The sequence below is a fragment of the Nyctereutes procyonoides genome, unplaced genomic scaffold (genome assembly GCF_905146905.1).
Source record: "Nyctereutes procyonoides isolate TBG_1078 unplaced genomic scaffold, NYPRO_anot_genome, whole genome shotgun sequence".
NCBI lineage: Eukaryota > Metazoa > Chordata > Mammalia > Carnivora > Canidae > Nyctereutes > Nyctereutes procyonoides.
The window spans coordinates 5722867-5742937 of record NW_026575155.1 but is presented as its reverse complement, the minus strand read 5'-3'; the positions used below and the strand labels follow the sequence as shown (position 1 = coordinate 5742937).

Below are 20071 nucleotides of genomic sequence, written 5' to 3'. Positions count from 1 at the left end.
AAGCAGGTGATCCCTGAGTAGTAATTGAGAGCATTACCACCCCACACAGGGATATTTGAAAATGCATGAGAGCATTTTCAATGGGTACAATGACTGAGGCAGGGTACTGACATTTAGGGGCGGGAACCAGGAAGGCTGAGCAACCTGCAATATCCAAGAAAGTCCCACACGATGCAGAATCAAACCACCCATAATCCGGTAGACCCATCACTGAGGAACATGGATGCCATCTGTCCCCGGGTCCCAGTCTGATAATTGGGCATCTGCTGTGTTCTCTATACTATACCCAACAAGACTGGATATAACAAGACCCCCTGAACGCAAATCTCCCAACTCCCAACTCCTGCAGTAAAGCCTGTGGTATTCTCAAGATACTCAGGATCACTGCCTCCTGTCTCCGTGTTTTGAGAATTTATCAAGTGCCCAGCACTGTTGTCACAGCTAGTAGCCAAGAGAGGCAGAGAAAGAGCCCAAGATTTTATCCCTCCCCACAAAGGATTTAACACTCCACTGAGGAATAAAAGGCTAGCCCATGAGAGAAATCCTTAAACCAGACTGGATGTACACATATCAGCATATAACTCAGAGCTAAATTGCTCCATACAAACTAGAAGGACTTTGGAGTTTCAGAAAAGGGAATGAATGAAGACAGGAAAAGAGGAAAAAAGAGCAGATAAATTCTCTTCAGTATTTCCCAAAGTGGGTTCCTTGGAGCACTGGTTCAGTGAAGTAGCAAATACTGTGACTAGTGAGGGGGAAAGGTTCTGTGGTCAAATAAGCTTGAGAATTGCTGGTTTGAACAAAATTAATCAGCTTTCTTTATTCCAGGACATCTTAGCTGAGATGTCCAATAGCTGAGAACCATCACAATTCTCTGAGAGTGGATTTTACTCTTCAAAATTCACTTGGTTTATTTGACCATAGCTTGCTCTCTCTCTCTCTCTCTCTCTCTCGCTCTCTCTCTCTTTTTAACAGATTTCATGGTCCTGAGGTTGTATGGCATATACCTGGGAAAGACCGTTGTAATCAGAGTACCAGGCATAGGAAGGCAAGTGCAGGAAAGGCGGGAATGTGCATGAGATAGTGAGATGAACGGCACAGCCAGAGGGGAGGGGAAAGCTAGGCGAGAAATGAGTATATAGGTTCAAGTACTACCTCGGCCATCTACTAACCACTTGAACTTGAGCAGGGCCTATTTGCTCACACATAATACACAGACAAGCTGTTGTTAGGATCAGATATAGTAATATAATATAAAGCACTTAGGGCAGTTCTTGGCACAAAGTGATGTTATTGTCTCAGAATATTACAGACCTGGAGGCCAGACAGTGAAGGGTCTTTAAATTGGACAGAGCAATGTAAGTGCTATGGGCAAGACAGAGTCCCATAGAAGTTTTTTTTTTTAAGATTTTTTTTTATATATATTTATTCAGAGAGAGAGAGACAGAGGCAGAGACACAGGCAGAGGAAGAAGCAGGCTCCATGCAGGAAGCCTGACGTGGGACTAGATCTGGGTCTCCAGGATCATACCCTGGGCTGCAGGCGGCGCTAAACTGCTGAGCCACCGGGGCTGCCCTAGAAGTTTTTTTATTTGTACAGCTAACCAACCCTTGAACAGCACAGGATTGAATTGCATGGGTCCACTCATACAGATTTTTTTTTATATAAATACAAAATAGTACCATAAATGTGTTTTCTCTTCCTTAGGATTTTCTTAATGACATTTTCTTTCCTCTAGCTTACTTTATTGGAGGAAAACAGTATATAATACATAGGATACACAAAATATGCATTAATCAACAGTTTATGTTATGACTAATCTTTTGGTCAACAGTAGGCTATGAGTTGTTACATCTGGGGGAGTCCAAAGTTATACTGGATTAGAGCGCCTGGGTGGTCTCATTTGGTTGGACATTCTGACTCTTAGTTTTGGCTCAGGTCATGATCTCAGGGTTGGGAAATCCAGCCCCATGTCAAGCCCTGCTTCAGGCTCCGTGCTCAGCAGGAAGTTTGCTTGAGATCCTCTCCCTCTGCCCCTCCCCCCAACCTTGCTCACTCTCTCTAATAAATAAATAAATCTTTACAAAAAAAAAAAAACTATGCTGGATTTTTGATTGTGCAGGGAATTGGTGTCCCTAACCCCAGCCTTGTTCAAAGGTTGATTATAGGGGCACCTGGTGGCTCAGTTGATTAAGCAACTGACTCTTGATTTCAGCTCAGGCCCTGATCTCAGGGTCATGAGATTGAACCTTGCATGGGGCCCTCCTTCTGTGCCTCCTGTTCATGCTCTCTCTCTCTCAGATAAATAAATAAATCTTTAAAAAAACACACACACACACACACACACAGGTAGACTGTATATTTTTCTATTACTAAATGTTTCATACAAAATGAAGGATATATGTATACATGTGGGTATGTGTGTATATGTGCACCTTATGGACCCATTACCCAGCTAAGAAAATGACCATCACCAATGCCTTCTAATCCCCTCCTCTGTCTCCGTCCTTCCCCATCAGAGGGAACTACCAGTCTGATTTGGGTACTTGTGTTTCCCACATTTACCTTTATAGTTAAACTACATTCGTATGTTCCTCTACATATACAACTTAGCTTTCTGTTTTCTGAACATTGTCTAGATGCAATCACATAGTGCTTATTTTTATGTGACTTTCTTTTCTTGTTCAATTTCATATTCCAGAGACTTACCCATGATGATGCATCGACTCTAGTTCATTAGTCTTCAGTGATCTTTAGTGAAGTATTCCCTTGAACACATTCCATACTTTTCTATCCCTTCTCTGGTTAGTGGACATTTGGAGTGATTCCCATTTTTTGATCTAAAAAAAATGCTGGCAAGGGCATGTCTCCTATTGTACCCGTGCAAGAGATTCTAGATGTCAGTATACCTCCAGCTTTTCTAGGACCTTCCAAATTGTTTTCTGAAATGATCGATCTCACTGGCCCCCTTATTACATATTCCTTTCTTCACATCTGTTACCCTGGAAACTCCTAAGTGAAAAGGACTGACCAGGCAAAGGCTACGTTAAGGAAGATCTGTTTGCCAATGACAGAGGAAACCCCTGGCCAGCTAAGATGGATAAGAGAGCAGATTATATTGGGGTGCCTGGGTGTCTTGGTTGCATCTAACTTTTTTTTTTAATTAAAAAAAATTTTTTTTTTTATTTATGATAGTCACAGAGAGAGAGAGGGGCAGAGACACAGGCAGAGGGAGAAGCAGGCTCCATGCACCGGGAGCCCGATGTGGGATTCAATCCCGGGTCTCCAGGATCGCGCCCCGGCCAAAGGCAGGCGCCAAACCGCTGCGCCACCCAGGGACCCCTGCATCTAACTTTTGATCTCAGCTCAGGTCTTGATCTCACAGTCATGAATTCAAGCCCCACGTTGGATGCTACACTGGGCATGGAGCCTACTTAAAAAAAAAAAAAAAAAACCAGAGGACATCAACAGGCACATCTCTACAAAGACCCATGGACCCAGCAAGGAACAGGCTTCTTTGGGGGCAGAACCCCTATTGTCTCTCCTTTGTGTATGAGTTGGTATCCACCAATAAGTTCATGACCCTTAGAATAGACCTAGAAGTCTATATGACTTAAAGGAAGTCAAATACATAGCTAAAAACTGGGAATTCTAACATATGTTCCTGGCTCTCCTATAAGAATCTGGCCCCAGGCAAGGTACTTAGCATCTTCAAACCTCATCCTTGTCAAATATAAATCAGGCATCATTACATGCACAATAGAATTATTATGTGGCATAATTAATTGATGGCAAAGGGTCCTTGGCACCTATAAAACCAGATGTAAATACGTAGTACTGCTCTTAAGTAAGAACAGGTTATGCACACATTAGGATGGAAGTAGGTTGAACACAATTGGCTCATATGGTGCTTCCCAGTTACACCTTGAATCTCAACTAAATATTAAACTGCTTGGTTTTGTATCAGTAGGACTTTTCCCAAACCATTGGTTTCCTTTGTCTCCTGCATAACTATACAGCACAGGGAAGCAGGTTTCCTGAGAGGTCACATGTCTCCATTCAAGCCTGACCAGCTCCCCCCCCACCAACCCTCTACTCCTGTACAAAGGCCTTGGCCTCACCATCATCACTGGGAGTCCAAACAGACGGCTGATGCAAGTAGGTGTTCTCATGCAGCCTAATTGGGATGCTGTTGGAGCAGCAGTGAGCCTCTAATTTGTGAACAACCACAGAGCAAAAATGAGTGCCAAGAGATGTGATTACAGGACCCTCTCACCCACAAGCATGAGGATGGCTGGACCAAGAGGTTCACTGCAGCAGTGTTTGTCCATCCAAAAACCTCCAGGCCCAATCTAAACACCAAAACTTCAGTAGAGGAATAGATAAATAAAATGTGATACAGCCGTCGGATAGAATTCCCTACAGCAATGGAAAGACGTTATTAATTAGACCGGGGAGGGAGTAGTGATTAGTTCTCAGAAATATAGTGTAGAATGAAAAAAAAAATAACTTTCTAAATGAATATTTAGTAGAGCATGATCTCTTTTATAAACACATAAACTAATGTTCTATTTTGTTCATAGAAAATATATTTAAAGGCAGAAACACTTAAAGTTGTGTAATACAGATTTGTTATGGGCCAGAGCATATTCATCAAATTTATAGCAGAGATCATCTTTGAAGGAGAGATGCGGGGACTGAGGTAGGACCAATGGGACTTCCTTTCTATCTGCAATGTTTTACTTCTTATATCAAAAAAGAGGGATGGGAAAGCAAATATGGATGGTTAGCCAGTGTCCATCCTGGTGGTGAGAGAAAAAGGCAGAAGAAGGAGAGTAAAGATCAAGAGCCAACTGCCTTTATTTGGTCAACAGGGCTCTGGACCAATCTGAGAGAAGCCCTTCTCCCCTGCCCTATGAGGGCAGATGAACCTGTTCCCTCATCTGGGCTCAGGTGGGATGCTTCATGTCGCCTCCGCCCCATTTCTGCAGAGGCTCACAAGGATCAGGCTGAAGGCCTGGCTGCTCCCACCTCCCTCCTCAAGGCCACACATGGCAACTTTGAATCAAGAACACCTATGATGTCAGCCAGGGGGTGACGTCTCAGGAAAGTCACAGAAGGGTCTTGTGGGCCAATGCATGGCCCTTCCTGGGAGCATGTTTTCAACGATAAAGCTGAAGTCTGCCAACAGAAAAGAAAAATAACAAGCTCTGATCCTCAGGCCAAGAGTAAATCACAGCCCTTGCATCATGCATGAGGGTCACTGTGACCATGTCACTGTGACCATGTGACCATGAGGGTCACATGTGACCCAGCTCAGAGATCAGTCCCCCAGTTCATCCTGACCTTGCTCAAGGGCAAGGTTTTCTTTCTGCCCCACCCACCTCTTCACACACAAGGAGCATCCATGGTTGTCTGCCATTGTTTGACTTTGGGTTGATCCCAGCATGTCCCCTCTGCCCCAGGGACTCCGCTCCCTCTGCACCTGCCCCTTGCATCCCATATGTTCTCTGCTGCCGCCGCCTCCTGCTCCCTGCTCCTTCCCAGCCCTCAGCTGTCTTCCTCAGTGGAGAGTTAGCTTCCAGATCTTTCTTTCATTGAGGTTAGTGGTAACCACGCATCTGTTTGTGCTCCTGGGTGGCCTGGGGACAACCGCAGCAGAGAGGAAGGAAAGTGCACAGAAAATCAACTGTTCTTCTGCTCTGATAGAAAACCCGCTTCCCTTGTCCATTAGCTCGGTTGGACCTTCTACACTTTGGGAGGTGGATTTTGCCATTAATCCTACTTGGCAGGTGAAGGAACCAAGGCTTTGACTCTACCCCATGCCTGTAATCACTAAGGAAAATTTCCATCTCTTTCCTTCTTCCCCCCTGCAAGGAGAATCTGCTGGGATGGAGACTTGGGAGGATATTGAGAGAGGAGAAGATAAATGAGAGGTGTGCAGGGGATGGGGCAGGGATGGGGCAAGTCTTTTGGGTGAGGTCTTTTGAGAACAGCTCCTGTGGTGTACCTTTTCAGTGAATGGGAGACAGAAAAGCAGGATTTCAGGAGCTCCTGGTGGGTGATTATGGCAGGTTTCCAGATGTTCAAGAAATAGATAGGAACAAATCTGAGTCATTTTGAATTTATTTTGGGGTATTTAGACTGTCTTGTCTGAAGGGAACAGCTGAGCCACGAGGGTCCCACCTTTACAAGCTTTGTCATATGAGGTGAGGGCCAGGAGTCAGCCTGAGGCCTCTCAGCTCTGGTACTGTATCCTTTCAGTGGTCCTAGGTGCCTGTTCACCATGTGCGAGGCCTCAACCCAGTCCCAGGGCAGTTGGCTTGCTGAAGAGTCCAATAGCTAATGTTCTGCCTTGGATGTGCAGAACCAGCCAGCAAGGCCCCCGCAGCATCTGCTGGTGACTGGGTGCTCCTGCAGGGTGGGGCTGGCCTTTAGCTATAGCATCTTCTCCTCTGGAAGAAATTCCACTCCTGGGTCCTGAGCCTCTTGTCTCCTCTGGTTCAGCTCTATGTCCCCTTTAAGGTCCTTCCTAACCAGCCAGAGGCCAGGGAACCAGGACAGGGCAGGGACATTCCTCACTGAGACTGTGTATAAGCAAAAAACAAAACAAAACAAAAACAAAAACAAAACACCAGAAAAGAGTAGAACTTAGAACTTAGAAATGTGTGGAAATAGGAAGCCAAGGACCAAGATGCAGAAAGGGAATCTGAAGAGCCAGAAGCAGGTCCCAAAGCTTACAATTCCAATAAGCCTTCATCCATCCGTCTTCTCCATTCATTCACTCATTCTTTCATGCACTCACTCCTTCTACAAATATGTCAGGCCCTGAACTATGTGCTGGGGACACTATAGAGAACTTCATGATGCCCCCAGTCCTTGAAGTGCTCATATGCCAGTGGAGGGGACTGATATCACACAGCCCCTTTTGTGAGATAAGGTCAAGCGATGGTAAAGGCTACAGAGAAAAATACATCTGAACAAGAGGATGAAGAAAGCCTGGAGGGAGGCTGGGTCCTTCAGGTTGGGTGATCAGGGAAGGCCTCTGAGAAGGTGACATGGCTGCTTGGATAAAGGTAGAGGATGTTCCAGGCAGAGGGAACAACAGCAAGTGCAAAGGCCCTGAGGCAGTACCTGGCTAAGGGATGCCAAGAAACTAGTGGTGTGGCTCACAGGGAGCAAGGAAAAGAGTGGTAGAATATGAGAAGAAGAAATAGTAAAGTTTAGGCCATGGAGCCCTTGTCAGCCAAAGGAAGGACTTCTCAGATTTTTTTGTTTTTAAGTGAGATGGGAACCCATTGAACAGTTTTTTTTTAAGATTTTATTTATTTATTCATGAGAGACAGAGAGAGAGAGAGAGAGAGAGAGAGAGAGAGAGGCAGAGACACAGGCAGAGGGAGAAGCAGGCTCCATGCAGGGAACCTGACATGGGACTCGATCTCGGGACTCCAGGATCACGCCCTGCCATTGAACAGTTTTAAGCAGTATAATAACACAATCTGATTTTTTTTTTAAATGTACCGTGAGCCCAGCCATACTCAGGTCAGCTCTCCTCACTCTGGAGTCCCAGAGCCAGAGGTCTCTGAGAGTAACCCACTTCACAGCCCTCCTGCTAGATTCAAATTTTCTAACCCTGCTTTCCAGCTGTTTGCCCTGGTCTTCTTGTGTGTTGACTCACATTTCCTGCCCCTAAGCCCTGCCAGCTCCAGCTTTGGCAACTGTTCTGTCTCCTTTCTGTCAATCTGGGGCCCAGGAAACACAGCAAAGTCACAAAAGGCACATTTGCATCTCACCCGCATGAGTAGTGCAAAAAAGGAGGGGGTAGCTCTAATAAACAAATATTTGGAGTAGGAAGCTCTCAAGCAAAAAGAGAAGGGAAAAATGATCCAAATACAATGAAATAAAGATTCCCCTGCTGGCCACGTTGCTGAGGTGCTGACATGGATAGCAGGTGTTCACTTCTATTTAAGACTCTTTGTGATCATTCTGAAGCCATACAGCAAATGGGCCCTTCAGGGAAAAGCCCTGCCCATAGCTTTGTATATGGGAGCTTGAGAAGCAGGGAGGGGAAAAACTCACCCACAGTTACATGGTTGCATGCCAACTGTCAGGGCTCAGCTCCATCCTAGGCTCCGGACAACCAACTATGGCATCTTTCAGCAACCCCATGTTGTCTCTCGGCAAAGATTTATGAAAAGCTGGACGGTAATAAAATTATCTTATGCCACACTTCCCCCTAACGCAAATGAAGAAACTGATTTGAGGAACAGAAACTCGGTTAAGATTTGCCCACCAACAAACAATGTTGAGGAGAAAGTTGAATGCCTAAAATAGAAGGACATACAAGAAGAAAATAGCCTCTCATGTGACAGAGAGCATTATTTCTACTCTGAATAATGGAAATACTGCCTGTGAGAAGTCGTATCCTCAAACAGAGAAAGTCCAAGGTCTGATGCAAGCCTCTTCGATTTACCATAAAATCACTGCTATTTGTAGAGTTCAGTATTTTGCAAAACATGAGCGTCAGACTCATCCTCTCATTTGCTCTTTGCAATAACCCTGAGAGGAGCTGAAAGTCAGTATCGTCATATCCCCATCCTAAAAATGAGGGGACTGAGGCTCAGCAAAATAAAATGACTTCCCAAAAAAGCCTTGAACCTGGGGCACTGGGGTGGCTCAGTGGTTGAGCATCTACCTTCAGTTCAGGTCATGATCCTGGGGTCCTAGGATCCCCCGCAGGGAGCCTGCTTCTCCCTCTACCTATGTCTCTGACTCTGTGTGTCTCTCATGAATAAGTAAATAAACAATCTAAAAAAAAAGATCCTTGAAACTTAGGCTGTTGAATTCTTTCAATGAGGTATAGTAGAAGGAAGGAAGCATAGAAAGAAGGAAGTTAGGAAGTCATGGGTTGGAATTCCGACTTCGCTACATACTTAGCATACCAAGCCTCAGTTGGCTCATCTGTAAAATAGGGAGAATAAATAACACCTACCTGGCAGCCATTGTGAGGATCAAATGGGGAAATGTGTGAGAAGCACTCAGCTCAGTGCCTGACACATTGTAGATCCTCATGGTTATTAATATATACAACGTCTTCTTTTTCTTCTTCTTTTTATTAATTTCATTTTAAACACATGACTGGCAGACACAGAAGGGAAGCTCTTTTCCTACCAATGAAGTCACTCCTGCATTGATTGGCCTGGTTTCTTATTGAGAAAGATGTTGGCTTAGTTTAAGCAGAGATTCATTTAACAAAAAAATCCATTGAGGGGGGTCACCAGAAAGGAAATGTACAGGTGAAGATGGCCAGAACTTCATTCCTTCATTCAGTGCATATTAATGAAGCATTTACCCAAGTTGAGCTTTAGGGAGATCACATAGACAAGGTGGGGATAACCCTGAGCCTCAGGGAACATCAGTTATTACTCAAGTCACATATGACAAATTTAAGTTATATATGATAAACATCAAGCAGGTCATTTGCATCACCAAGATGGCTGTCTTAGTCTGTTTAAGTTGCTATAACAAAATACAATATACTGAGTGTCTCATAAACAATGGAAATTTATTTCTTATACTTGTCAAGGCTGGGAGTCTCAGTGTCTGGCGAGAACCTCCTTCCTGATTCATAGACAGCCATCTTCTTGCTATATCCTCACATGGCAGAAGGGACTAGGCAGTCCTCTGGGGCCTCTTTTATAAGGGCAGTAATTCCTAATCACCTCCCCAAGCCCCATCTCCTAAGACCACTACCTTGAGGATTAGACTCCAATATATGAATTTTAGGGGACACAATCATTCAGACTAGAGCAATGACTTAGATACATGTGGTTAACCCTGGCTCTCTGAGAGCTCAGAATTAATAAACAAACAGAAGCACTTTCTTCCCCTCTGTTTCCTCCACTTATCTATAAAATCCACTCCCGTTAAGTGAGCATCCGATCAAGGCAGAGAAAGTAATAGTCCTTGGTGATTCCCATCACTGCTGCTCACGTTCCATTACTGAGAACTAATCACATGACTATACCTGGATGTAGTCCTTGACGGGGCAGTCACTTTCCACGCCAGGCAGTGGGGAGCAGGAAGCTTTGGTGGCCGATTGGCCACCTCTGCTGCAGCCAGAAAGGAGGCTGACCATACCAGTAATCATAACACCTAATGAAAATAACACAGGAAAGTTGAATAGAAAGATATGGAAAGAGATAGAAAAAAGTATGCCAGATTCATACTAACACTATTCATTTCACACAAAGTAAAATTCAAAATGAAAAGCACTAAAAGGAATATCTCATAATTACAAAAGTACAACCTACTTAATATGTCACAAACCTTTATGTACCTAAAATCTTAGCCTCAAAATGTATAAAGCAAGCCCTGATAGAAATGCAAGTAGATGCTAATGAGTTCTCATAATGATGGCTATTTTTTAATTAAGTTTTTATTTTAATTCCAGTGTAGTTAACATACATTGTTATATTAGTTTCAGGTTTATATAACATAGTGATTCAATAATTTCATACATCACCTAGTGCTCATCATGACAAGTGCACTCCTTAATTCTCATCACCTATTTCACCCATTCCCCACCTACCTCCCCTCTGGTGACCATCAGTTTGTTCTCTAGAGTTAAGAGTCTGTTTCTTGGTTTGTGTCTCTCATTTTTCTTTTTTCCTTTGCTGATTTCTTTTCTTTTTTTTATTATTTGTTTTGTTTCTTAAATTCCACATATGAGTGAAATCATGTGGTATTTGTCTTTCTCTTACTGACTTATCTCATAGCCACTGTGGAAAACAGTATGGAGAGAAACCAGTATTACACTATACTTCGACTACCTAGAATTTAAATAAAAACTTGAAACTATGAAAAAAATTAAAAATAAGTAAAATTTTTAAAATTAAAAGAAACAATATGGAGATACCTCAAAAAGTTAAAAATAGGGACGCCTGGGTGGCTCAGCAGTTGAGCCTCTGCCTTTGGCTCAGGGCATGATCCTGGGGTCCAGGACTGAGTCCCACGTCGGGCTTCCTGCATGGAGCCTGCTTCTCCCTCTGCCTCTGTTTCTGCCTCTCTCTTTGTCTTTCATGAATAAATAAATTAAAAATCTTTAAAAAAAAAGTTAAAAATAGAACTATCCTGTGACCCAGTAATCACACTACTGGGTATTTACCAAAGAATATAAAAACACTAATTCAAAAGAATACACGCACCCCTATGTTTACAGGAATATTATTTACAATAGCCAAACTATGGAAGCAGCCCAAGTGTTCATCCATAGATGAATGGATAAAGAGGTTATATATATATATATATATATATATATATATATATATATATATAATGTTGATATATATAAATGTTGATTATATAAGAGATGATATATACATATAGACAAAACGGAATATTATTCAGCCATAAAAAGAATGAAATCCTGCCATTTGCAACAACAGGGATGGAGCTAAAGAGTATAATGCTAAGGGAAATAAATCATGATAAGTGGTGACTTTAAACAAAGTCAGAAATTAGCTGATCAATTATTACAGGAAGGAATAAGGCTCAAGAAGTCCGGGCTAATAAAATGAACAATTATGACCTAATAGATACATGGAGAGAAATAACTCTATATCCAACAGAGATTATACCTTCTTTTCAAACTCTCATCAGACATTCTGGTGTATTAGGTCACAAAAGCACTCACAACAAATCCCCAGAAGGAAAACTTTTGTAGTATAAATTCATGAACTATAATGGAACAACATTAGAAAATAATAGCAAAAGGGTAACTAACAAAAATCTATTGTCTTGTGTATTTTACATGACTCATGAGTCATAGGCTTGAAAGAAAGTAAAGCCAGAAACGACAAGCTATTTAGAACCACATTAACAACAGTGTATATGTATCAAAACCCATGGGCTATGCTGAGGCAGCATTCAGAAGAAAAATAGATAGCCTTAAATGCTTAGGGTGGAAAACCAGAAGGGTTAAAAATAAGTAAATCAACCAAACTTTCAACTCAAAAAGCTGAGGGCAGAGATGAAAAGGGGAGAGAGAAAATAAATATAGAGAAAGTTGAAGGGGGAGGGGGAAATCAAGGAGGATAAAGGTAGAAATTAAAAACAGAACAGAAAAAGGAAATAGAATTGATGAGTTAAACTGGTTATTTGAAAGAACTGATAGAAAGACAAATCTTTGCCATACCTGTCAAAAGAAAGAAACAGGACAAAATCATAAGTCAAAAATTATAAGAACGTAAATTACAAAGTTAAAAAATTGTAAGAACCTTTATGGCAAGCACTTTGAAAATCACTAGTTGAAGTGACTAATTTCCTAGGAAAATATTTATAATAAAGATTCATTCAGGGAAAAGTAGGAAACTTGACTAGCTTCTTAACCATAGAGGGGTGCCTGGGTGGCTCAGTTTTTTAAGTGTCCAACTCTTGATTTCAGGGTTGTGAATTCAAGCCCTGCGTTGGGCTCCATGCTGGGATTGGAGACTACTTAATACAAAACAAAAACAAAAACAAAAACAAAAAAACCTTAACCATAAGAGAAATTGAACAGATACTCAAAGATCTACCTCTGAAACAGGCATCAAACCTAGAGGGCTTTTCAGAAGGTAGATTTTACTAAACCTTTAACAAAGAGCTAATTCTATTTGAACTATCTCAAGAACCTAGGAAAAAACAGGAATCTCATCTAAGTCACTTTACAGTTTCAATACAGTATAGATCCCTGATATATATCTTTATTTTTATCTCTCTATCCAAACACATATATGTACATATCACTTTAAAAACAAAGATGCAAAATTCCATATCCAGCAGTGTATTAAAGGGATATCACAAAATGGTCATTCTAGGAATGTAAAGATGTTTAAATATTAACTATCTATTAAAGAGGGGCTCCTGGGTGGCTCAGTTGGTTAAGCATCTGCCTTCAGCTCAGGTCATGATCCCAGGGTCCTGGGATTGAGCCCCATGTCAGGTTCCCTGCTCAGTGGGGAGCCTGCTTCTCCCTCTCCCTCTGCCACTCGGCCTGCTCATCCTTTCTCTCTCTCTCATGCTCTCTCACTCTCAAATAAGTATTTTTAATTTTTTAAAAAGATTTTATTTATTTATTTGAGAGAGAGAGCAAGCACAAGTGGGGGGCAGAGGGAGAGGGAGAAGGAGAGGGAGAAGCAGACCCCCCTGATCAGGGAGCAGGACACAGGGTTCAATCCCAGGACCCTGAGATCACACCTGAGCTCAAGGCAGACACTTAACCGACTGAGCCACCCAGGCGCCCCTCTCTCAAATAATAAATAAAATCTTTTAAAAGAAGGATCTATTAAAGAGGTGAAAGTAGAAAAACAGTATGATCATATTAACAGATGTTTTAAGAGCACTTGCTGAAATTTAACACCTAGTCATGATAGCAACCCAGGAAAAGAAAGGTCTTAAACCTGAAGAAGTGTGTTAGTAACCTAAATAAGAACCATTTTAATGTGTTAAATATCATAAATCCCTCCCATAAAAGTCAGAGATAAGATGGGATTCCTATTCAACATTCTAATGCAGTTATGAGATATTACATTAAGAGGAGGAATAGCTCACACTATTCATCTTTTTTCTTCTCTTTGGATTAATGGAAACAATCCTGTTTGCACTTTACAATTTACAAAAGACTTCCATAAGCCTTATCTCCTGTGACATCCACCCCTCATAACCAAATGAGATCAGGTCCAAGTATTGTCATCCCAACTTTGGAATGAGAAACCCAAGGATCATAGAATTTTTAGATTTCCCTAAAGACACATAGCTAGTAAGCAGTGTTGGGGAATAGACCCCAGGTTTTCTTATTCTTAATCACATTCAATTAGGAATAAGAAACCAGGGATGCCTGGGTGGCTCAGTGGTTGAGCATCTGCCTTCAGCTCAGGTCATGGACCTGGAGTCCTAGGTCGAGTCCTTCATTGGATTCCCCAGGGAGCCTGCTTCTCCCTCTGCCTATGTCTCTGCCTTTCTCTCTGTGTCTCTCTTGAATAAATGAATAAAATCTTTAAGAAAAAAAAGTAATAAGAAATCAGACTTTAAAAACAATACAGTTAACCTTTGAACAACATGGGTTCAAACAGCACAGGTCCACTTATATGCAGTTTTTTTTTCAATAAATGCAGTGCAGTACTTTATTTCTTTAAAGATTTTATTCACTTATTTGAAAGAGACAGAGCATGAGCAAGGGGGGGAGTTTGGGAAGGGAGGATGGAGAGGGGCAAGGGAGGGGCGCTGGAGGGGAAGGAAAGGGGGAAGGGGGAGCGGGAGAAGCAGACTCCCCACTGAGCACGAGCCCAACATGGGGCTCGATCCTGGGACTCCAGGATCATGACCTGAGCTGAAGGCAGACAGGCGCTTAACTGACTGAGCCACCCAGGCACCCCAACAGTACAGTAGTTTAGATGTATTTTCTCCTTCTTAGGATTTTTGCCAACCTACTTTACTGTAGGGATGCAGTATATAATACGTATAACTACAAACTATGTGCTACTCCACTGTTAATGTTATCAGTAAGGCTTCTGGTCAATAGTAGGCTATTAGTAGTTAACTTTGTGGGGAGTCAAAGTTATACATGGATTTTCGATTGTGTGGGGCTCAGTACCCCTAACTCGAGTGTTGTTCAAGGGTCAACTGTATATCTCATTACTACCAGTGATCGACCCTGACCAGGTCACTGTGCCTCTGAACAAGCTACGTCAGTACCCCAGGAGCTGACTGGGGTGAGGATAGGGGGGACACTGCACAGTGAATAAGACAGAACGAAGAGAGGGGGAGCACTAAAGACAAACTTTTTGGTACCAGGGCATATGTGCCTGGATGCCATTTGATGGGGCTGGCCAACACTCATGTTTGTGCCAATGATGCTACTACCAATGATGATACTCTTCTGAGTACCCATCTATGTCAGCTCATAGACCCTCACAAAAACTCTCATGAGGTCAGCCCTATTACCATTTACCCTCATTTTACAGTTGAAAAAAGTGAGTAATATATCCCAACTTACAGATTTAATAAGTGATAGTGCCAGGAAGCCTGGCCCCAGAGTCTTCGGATATAATCACTACATTACAATGTCTTTAAGCCAGTACCCTGGTTCTAGGAGTGAGAGTAGAAACCAACCTTTTACAGGCATGTTATAGATATAAAAAGATTTCTAAAAGAAAAAAGCCTTAATTTGCTCACTAAGTTTTTTTGATATTGAATGAAACCAGAGGGGGGAAAAAGGTTCTAACACACACACACACACACACACACACACACACACACACACACACAATCTGCTTAGAAACATCCGTTTTTATTAAGTATCTGGTTTGCTGCTTCCTAAAATTAGACTTAACTCAAAAAAGAAAGGAAGAAATGTTCTCCTTGGCTCATTTCCTTCAGTCTGTAGACCTGTATGCTAAGAGTCTTACTCAACAGAACTGTAAAAGAAAATCAGAAAAAAAAATATGATTGCCCAATTAAGAATCTAGATAGAGGGATCCCTGAGTGGCTCAGCGGTTTGGTGCCTGCCTTTGGCTCGGGGTGTGATCCTGGAGACCTGGGATCGAGTCCCATGTCGGGCTCCCTGCATGGAGCCTGCTTCTCCCTCTGCCTGTGTCTCTGCCTCTTTCTCTCTGTCTCTCATGATTAAATAAATTAAATATTTAAAAAAAAAAGAATCTAGATAGGGACCAGAAAGAAGTGTTATTCTAAAGAATTACTTACATAATTATAATTCATTGCTCTAAATTTCTTTTATCTACTGCTACCCTTTTTTTTTTTTTTTAATGTCAGAGGTCCTTGGTCCTTGGTCTCTTTTTTGGCCCTGCAAACTGTTCTCGACCTTGCTTCATCTCCCAGAGGAAGCATATTAACACTTGCTTTTCCCAAAGCACATATATTTATGACTGCGGAGTTAGCTGGTCTGTGTTCACGTGGACCTGCTGGAGATTACCCAAACAGAACTACTTTACTTGACACAACCCGTTCTTGAAACCTATCCCAACCTAGCAACAGCCTGCTTCCTTTAGGACCTATTTCACCTCTTCTAGGACGCCCTCCCTGATGATGCCATTGAATGCACTCCAGTAAAACCTATAGAACTCACTCAGAAGAGTAGTTTCTTTAGCACTTCCCATTTTGCTTTTTCTTTCTTTTTTTTTTAATGAACTCCATGAGGGTAGGGACTCTGCTCTATTTAGATCTGGGTCTCTACTGACTTTGGATTAAGAAATAAATTAGTATTTCAAGCCTAACAATTTGTTGTAAAAATTGAAGATCAGTGCTTTCAAGATATGAAAAATACATTATAGTTTTGTTTTTTTTTTTTTACAAATGGGCCTTAAAGTTTTAAATTTCCATAAATATTAAATGTTAGTTAGAGGCATCTTGGAAACAATTTATAATGCTTCTAATAGCGACATTATAAATAATGTTTATAAGGAAAAAATAAAACAATGGCCCTTCATCATTAACAATATATTTGGACACTTCCTTAAAAGTTTGGTATAAAAGTCCATGAACTACTCAGTAAATCAGCATGCAGACAGGGATTGAGACAGCTACTGTCTTGTAGGTAATAATATTTCATTACCAAAATCATGATTAGAGAAAAATATACTTCAAGGAAATAGGTTAAAAAGAAAAATCTTTGAATTTATACTTTGCACAGGGAGAGAGGGAGAAAGAGGGAGTTATGAATGATTCTGATAGATGGATGGAGGAAAGATCAGGTATTAAATCTTACCCAGGCTGGGATGGCAATAATGTCACTTTGCAAAAGAAGTCAATGAAAATGTCACAGATAATAAGTACAAAATCTGTCAATCTGAATAGTAACATACATTAAAGATTTATGAAGCGATGTCATTGCATTATAGAATGATAGGAATTATGTCTAGGGGAGACAGATTCTCAGAGTGGCAGGTACTGCAGAAACCAAGATAATTTTAAGAAGCTTTAAAGACAAATTGCTGAAAATGATCTGCGAAAGGCAATTCGACTAAAAGAACTAGTGTGGGACGATTTTACCACAGCCACTATCTAATAGATCATTTTAAATCATGAAACATCAGAACATTAAAAATACACAATGTTACAGCCACATGCCAGGCACTTATAGTGGGTCTGTTTATGCAGGAGACACGTGTCATGTGCCCCAAACTATTTTCCCAGGGGAAAAATCAGAAGGGATTTGACATGATCCATCCCAATTCTTCTCAAATCTCTTATAAGCACAGATTTAGAAGACCAATACCCAAGATGAAGGGGGTGGCTGCAATCATGAGTAGAAAGCTGAGTGGTATAACCCAGGATCAAACTTGAGAGCTGCTCTGCTGCAGGAAGTATCAGCGAAGTGAGGGGTGGGGAGGGCACGAGACCTAGGCCCCCCACTCCGGCTTTGATCTGATCTCAGGGGAAGATGAATCACTCCTTTGATCTCAAGGGAGAGCCTCTGATCATAAGACATGATTAAGAAGAGAAATGAGCCTCCTCACATACAGAAGAGCTGAATCCACAAGCTTCTTGGCAAGCATGAGCAAGGCAATGACAATCTGTACTTGACATAATAATAATAGATTGATGATAACAGTAATAATAATTGCCCCTTATCTTTGATATAGGAAAGGTGGGTGAAGTTTTGTGGGAATCATTTATAATTGTGACATAATAGGAACAAAACATTTACTTTTTTTGAATTTAAAATGTGTGAGATTTCCTCTCTTGAAGACTTTAACACTGTAAATGTGTCCCTAAAAAATATGTATCTAAAACAGGAGTCAGCAAATGTTTTATGTAAAGGGTCAGATAATAAATATTTTAGGCTTTCTGAACCATACTGTCTCTACTGGAACTACGTTTGAAAGCTGCAATATGCAAATGAATTGGCCTGGTTGTGTTCTAATAAAACTTTATTTATAAAAACCTGTAGTGGGCCTGTTCCAGATAAGGAAACTAAGGCATGAAGAGGCTAAGTCCTTTGCCCAAGGTCACAAAGCTAATCACCATAGAAATATTATCAGAAAACAGGATTAAAATTCTCCTTTCACCAATAACTGGCCAAACTGGTCTGCACACTTCTCCAAGTACCAGTTTTATCCTCAGAAAGTTTTGATCATAACGCAGCCCTCCCTCCTGACTGCACAGAGTTCCTGCACCTCTCAAACATGATTATGCATTTGAAGGTGCTTTATTCCTTCCTTCTGACCCTCACAAAATGTTAGTCATTATCAGTGTTCAGTTATCTAACAAAAATATTGAGAGAATATCAATAATAATGCACTGAGATATAAAGTCACACACCAACAGACTTGCTAGCTTTTTCAAATATAGAAGCCAGCAACCAAAATAGGAAATGAAGTGTATATACTAGAACTAACATTCATGGATGATTGGTGTGACCCATCAGCCCCTGCAGGATCCGTACAACCATAAAACCTGTCTTTTCACTGCCCTGGGCTCTAGAACAATTTTTCACCTATATGAATTAATTTGATACTAACAATTGTTCTGCAGACTAGAAATCTAAAATTCAAAGAACCAAATTTACCTGCCTCAAGTCATATTAGAAACCAGTTCCATGGACTCTTTCCAACACTCATAATAATAAAGTAGTTCAGTGAGAGAGAGAGGGGTGTGAGGTGAGGCATCCCCGGTTTCTCATTTTATTTTCATAAGCGTTTTCTAAATGCTTAAGAGTGCCTCATTTATTTTATTACTTGGAACTGAATTATCAATACGCTTCAAATTTTTGGTAACTAAAGTGTATCTCTTTCATTATAAAAACTACACAACTCAATCTTCAATCAATATTTACTTCCTTTCATATCAATTTCACATTTGTTTCATTGCCTGCTTAGTCTGGGTTTCAGCCACTCACATCTTGCAGGACAGTAGTGATTATTATAAAAGAACACCAATTCTGGAGCATGCCATTAGGACTTAGAAGATTCTATATTGAAACAATTTGGATATTTTCAATCATCAAGAACAGAAAACCCCCAACTCAATCAAACTAGCTTAAAAAATAAGGAAATGGATTGGATTTCATAACAAGATCAGGAGTAGTATGGGCTGGTTTCTTTTATTTATTTATTTTTATTATTTTTTTGTCATTTGTCACTTCCCATTTTTTTAATTTAAATCCAATTTTAGGGCAGCCCCGGTGGCGCAGCTGTTTGGCGCCGCTTGCAGCCTGGGGTGTGATCCTGGAGACCCGGGATCGAGTCCCACATCGGGCTCCCCGCATGGAGCCTGCTTCTCCCTCTGCCTGTGTCTCTGCCTCTCTCTCTGTGTCTATGAATAAATAAATAAAATCTTTAAAAAAAATCCAATTTTATAAATAAATAAATAAATATCCAATTAACATATAGTATATTATTGGTATAGGCGACTGATTCATCAATCTTATATAATACCCAGTGCTCATCACATCATGTGCCCTCCGTAATGCCCATGACCCAGTTACCCCATTCCCCCCACCCCACCGCCTCCAGCAACCATGAGTTTGTTTCCTATGACTAAGAGTCTCTTATGGTTTGTCTCCCTCTCTGATTTCATCTTGTTTTATTTTTCCCTCTCTTCCCCTATGATCTTGTTTTGTTTCTTAAATTCCACATATGAGTGAAATCATAGGATAATTAATTGTCTTTCTCTGACTGACTTATTTCCCGTAGCCTAATACCCTCTAGTTCCATCTATGTCATTGCAAATGGCAAGATTTCTTTTTTTTTTTCTTTTTAATTCAGGGTTGGTTTAATTCAGCAGATCCAGTTCAATTTCTCTTGGACAATCTTGGTTCTGCTTACTTCCCTATGGTAGCTTCATACTCAAGCAGGTATCAAGATGGTTGTAGGCATCCTATAAAGAAGATACTATTATCTTTTCTAGTTCTCTGGAACACAAGAAACTTTTCCCTCAGAATCCCCCAGAACACATCATTTTGCATCTAATTAGAACAAAATGTGTCAGATGCCTATACATAAACCAACTTTTGAGGTCAGAGGAATGCCCTGTGCTATTTGGCTTAGGTCTGAATTTCTGAACAAATCACTAG

At 41.1% G+C, this 20071-nt stretch overlaps 1 long non-coding RNA gene across 1 annotated transcript in view; it reads right to left on the bottom strand.

Moving 5' to 3' along the window:
• The window catches only part of LOC129502031 (uncharacterized), a 55167-nt gene that overhangs the window by 25916 nt on the left and 9180 nt on the right, over positions 1–20071 (bottom strand). The window contains exon 4 of the long non-coding RNA XR_008662871.1: positions 10028–10155. This is a non-coding gene — a long non-coding RNA (uncharacterized LOC129502031). The remainder of the gene's footprint in view (positions 1–10027; positions 10156–20071) is intronic.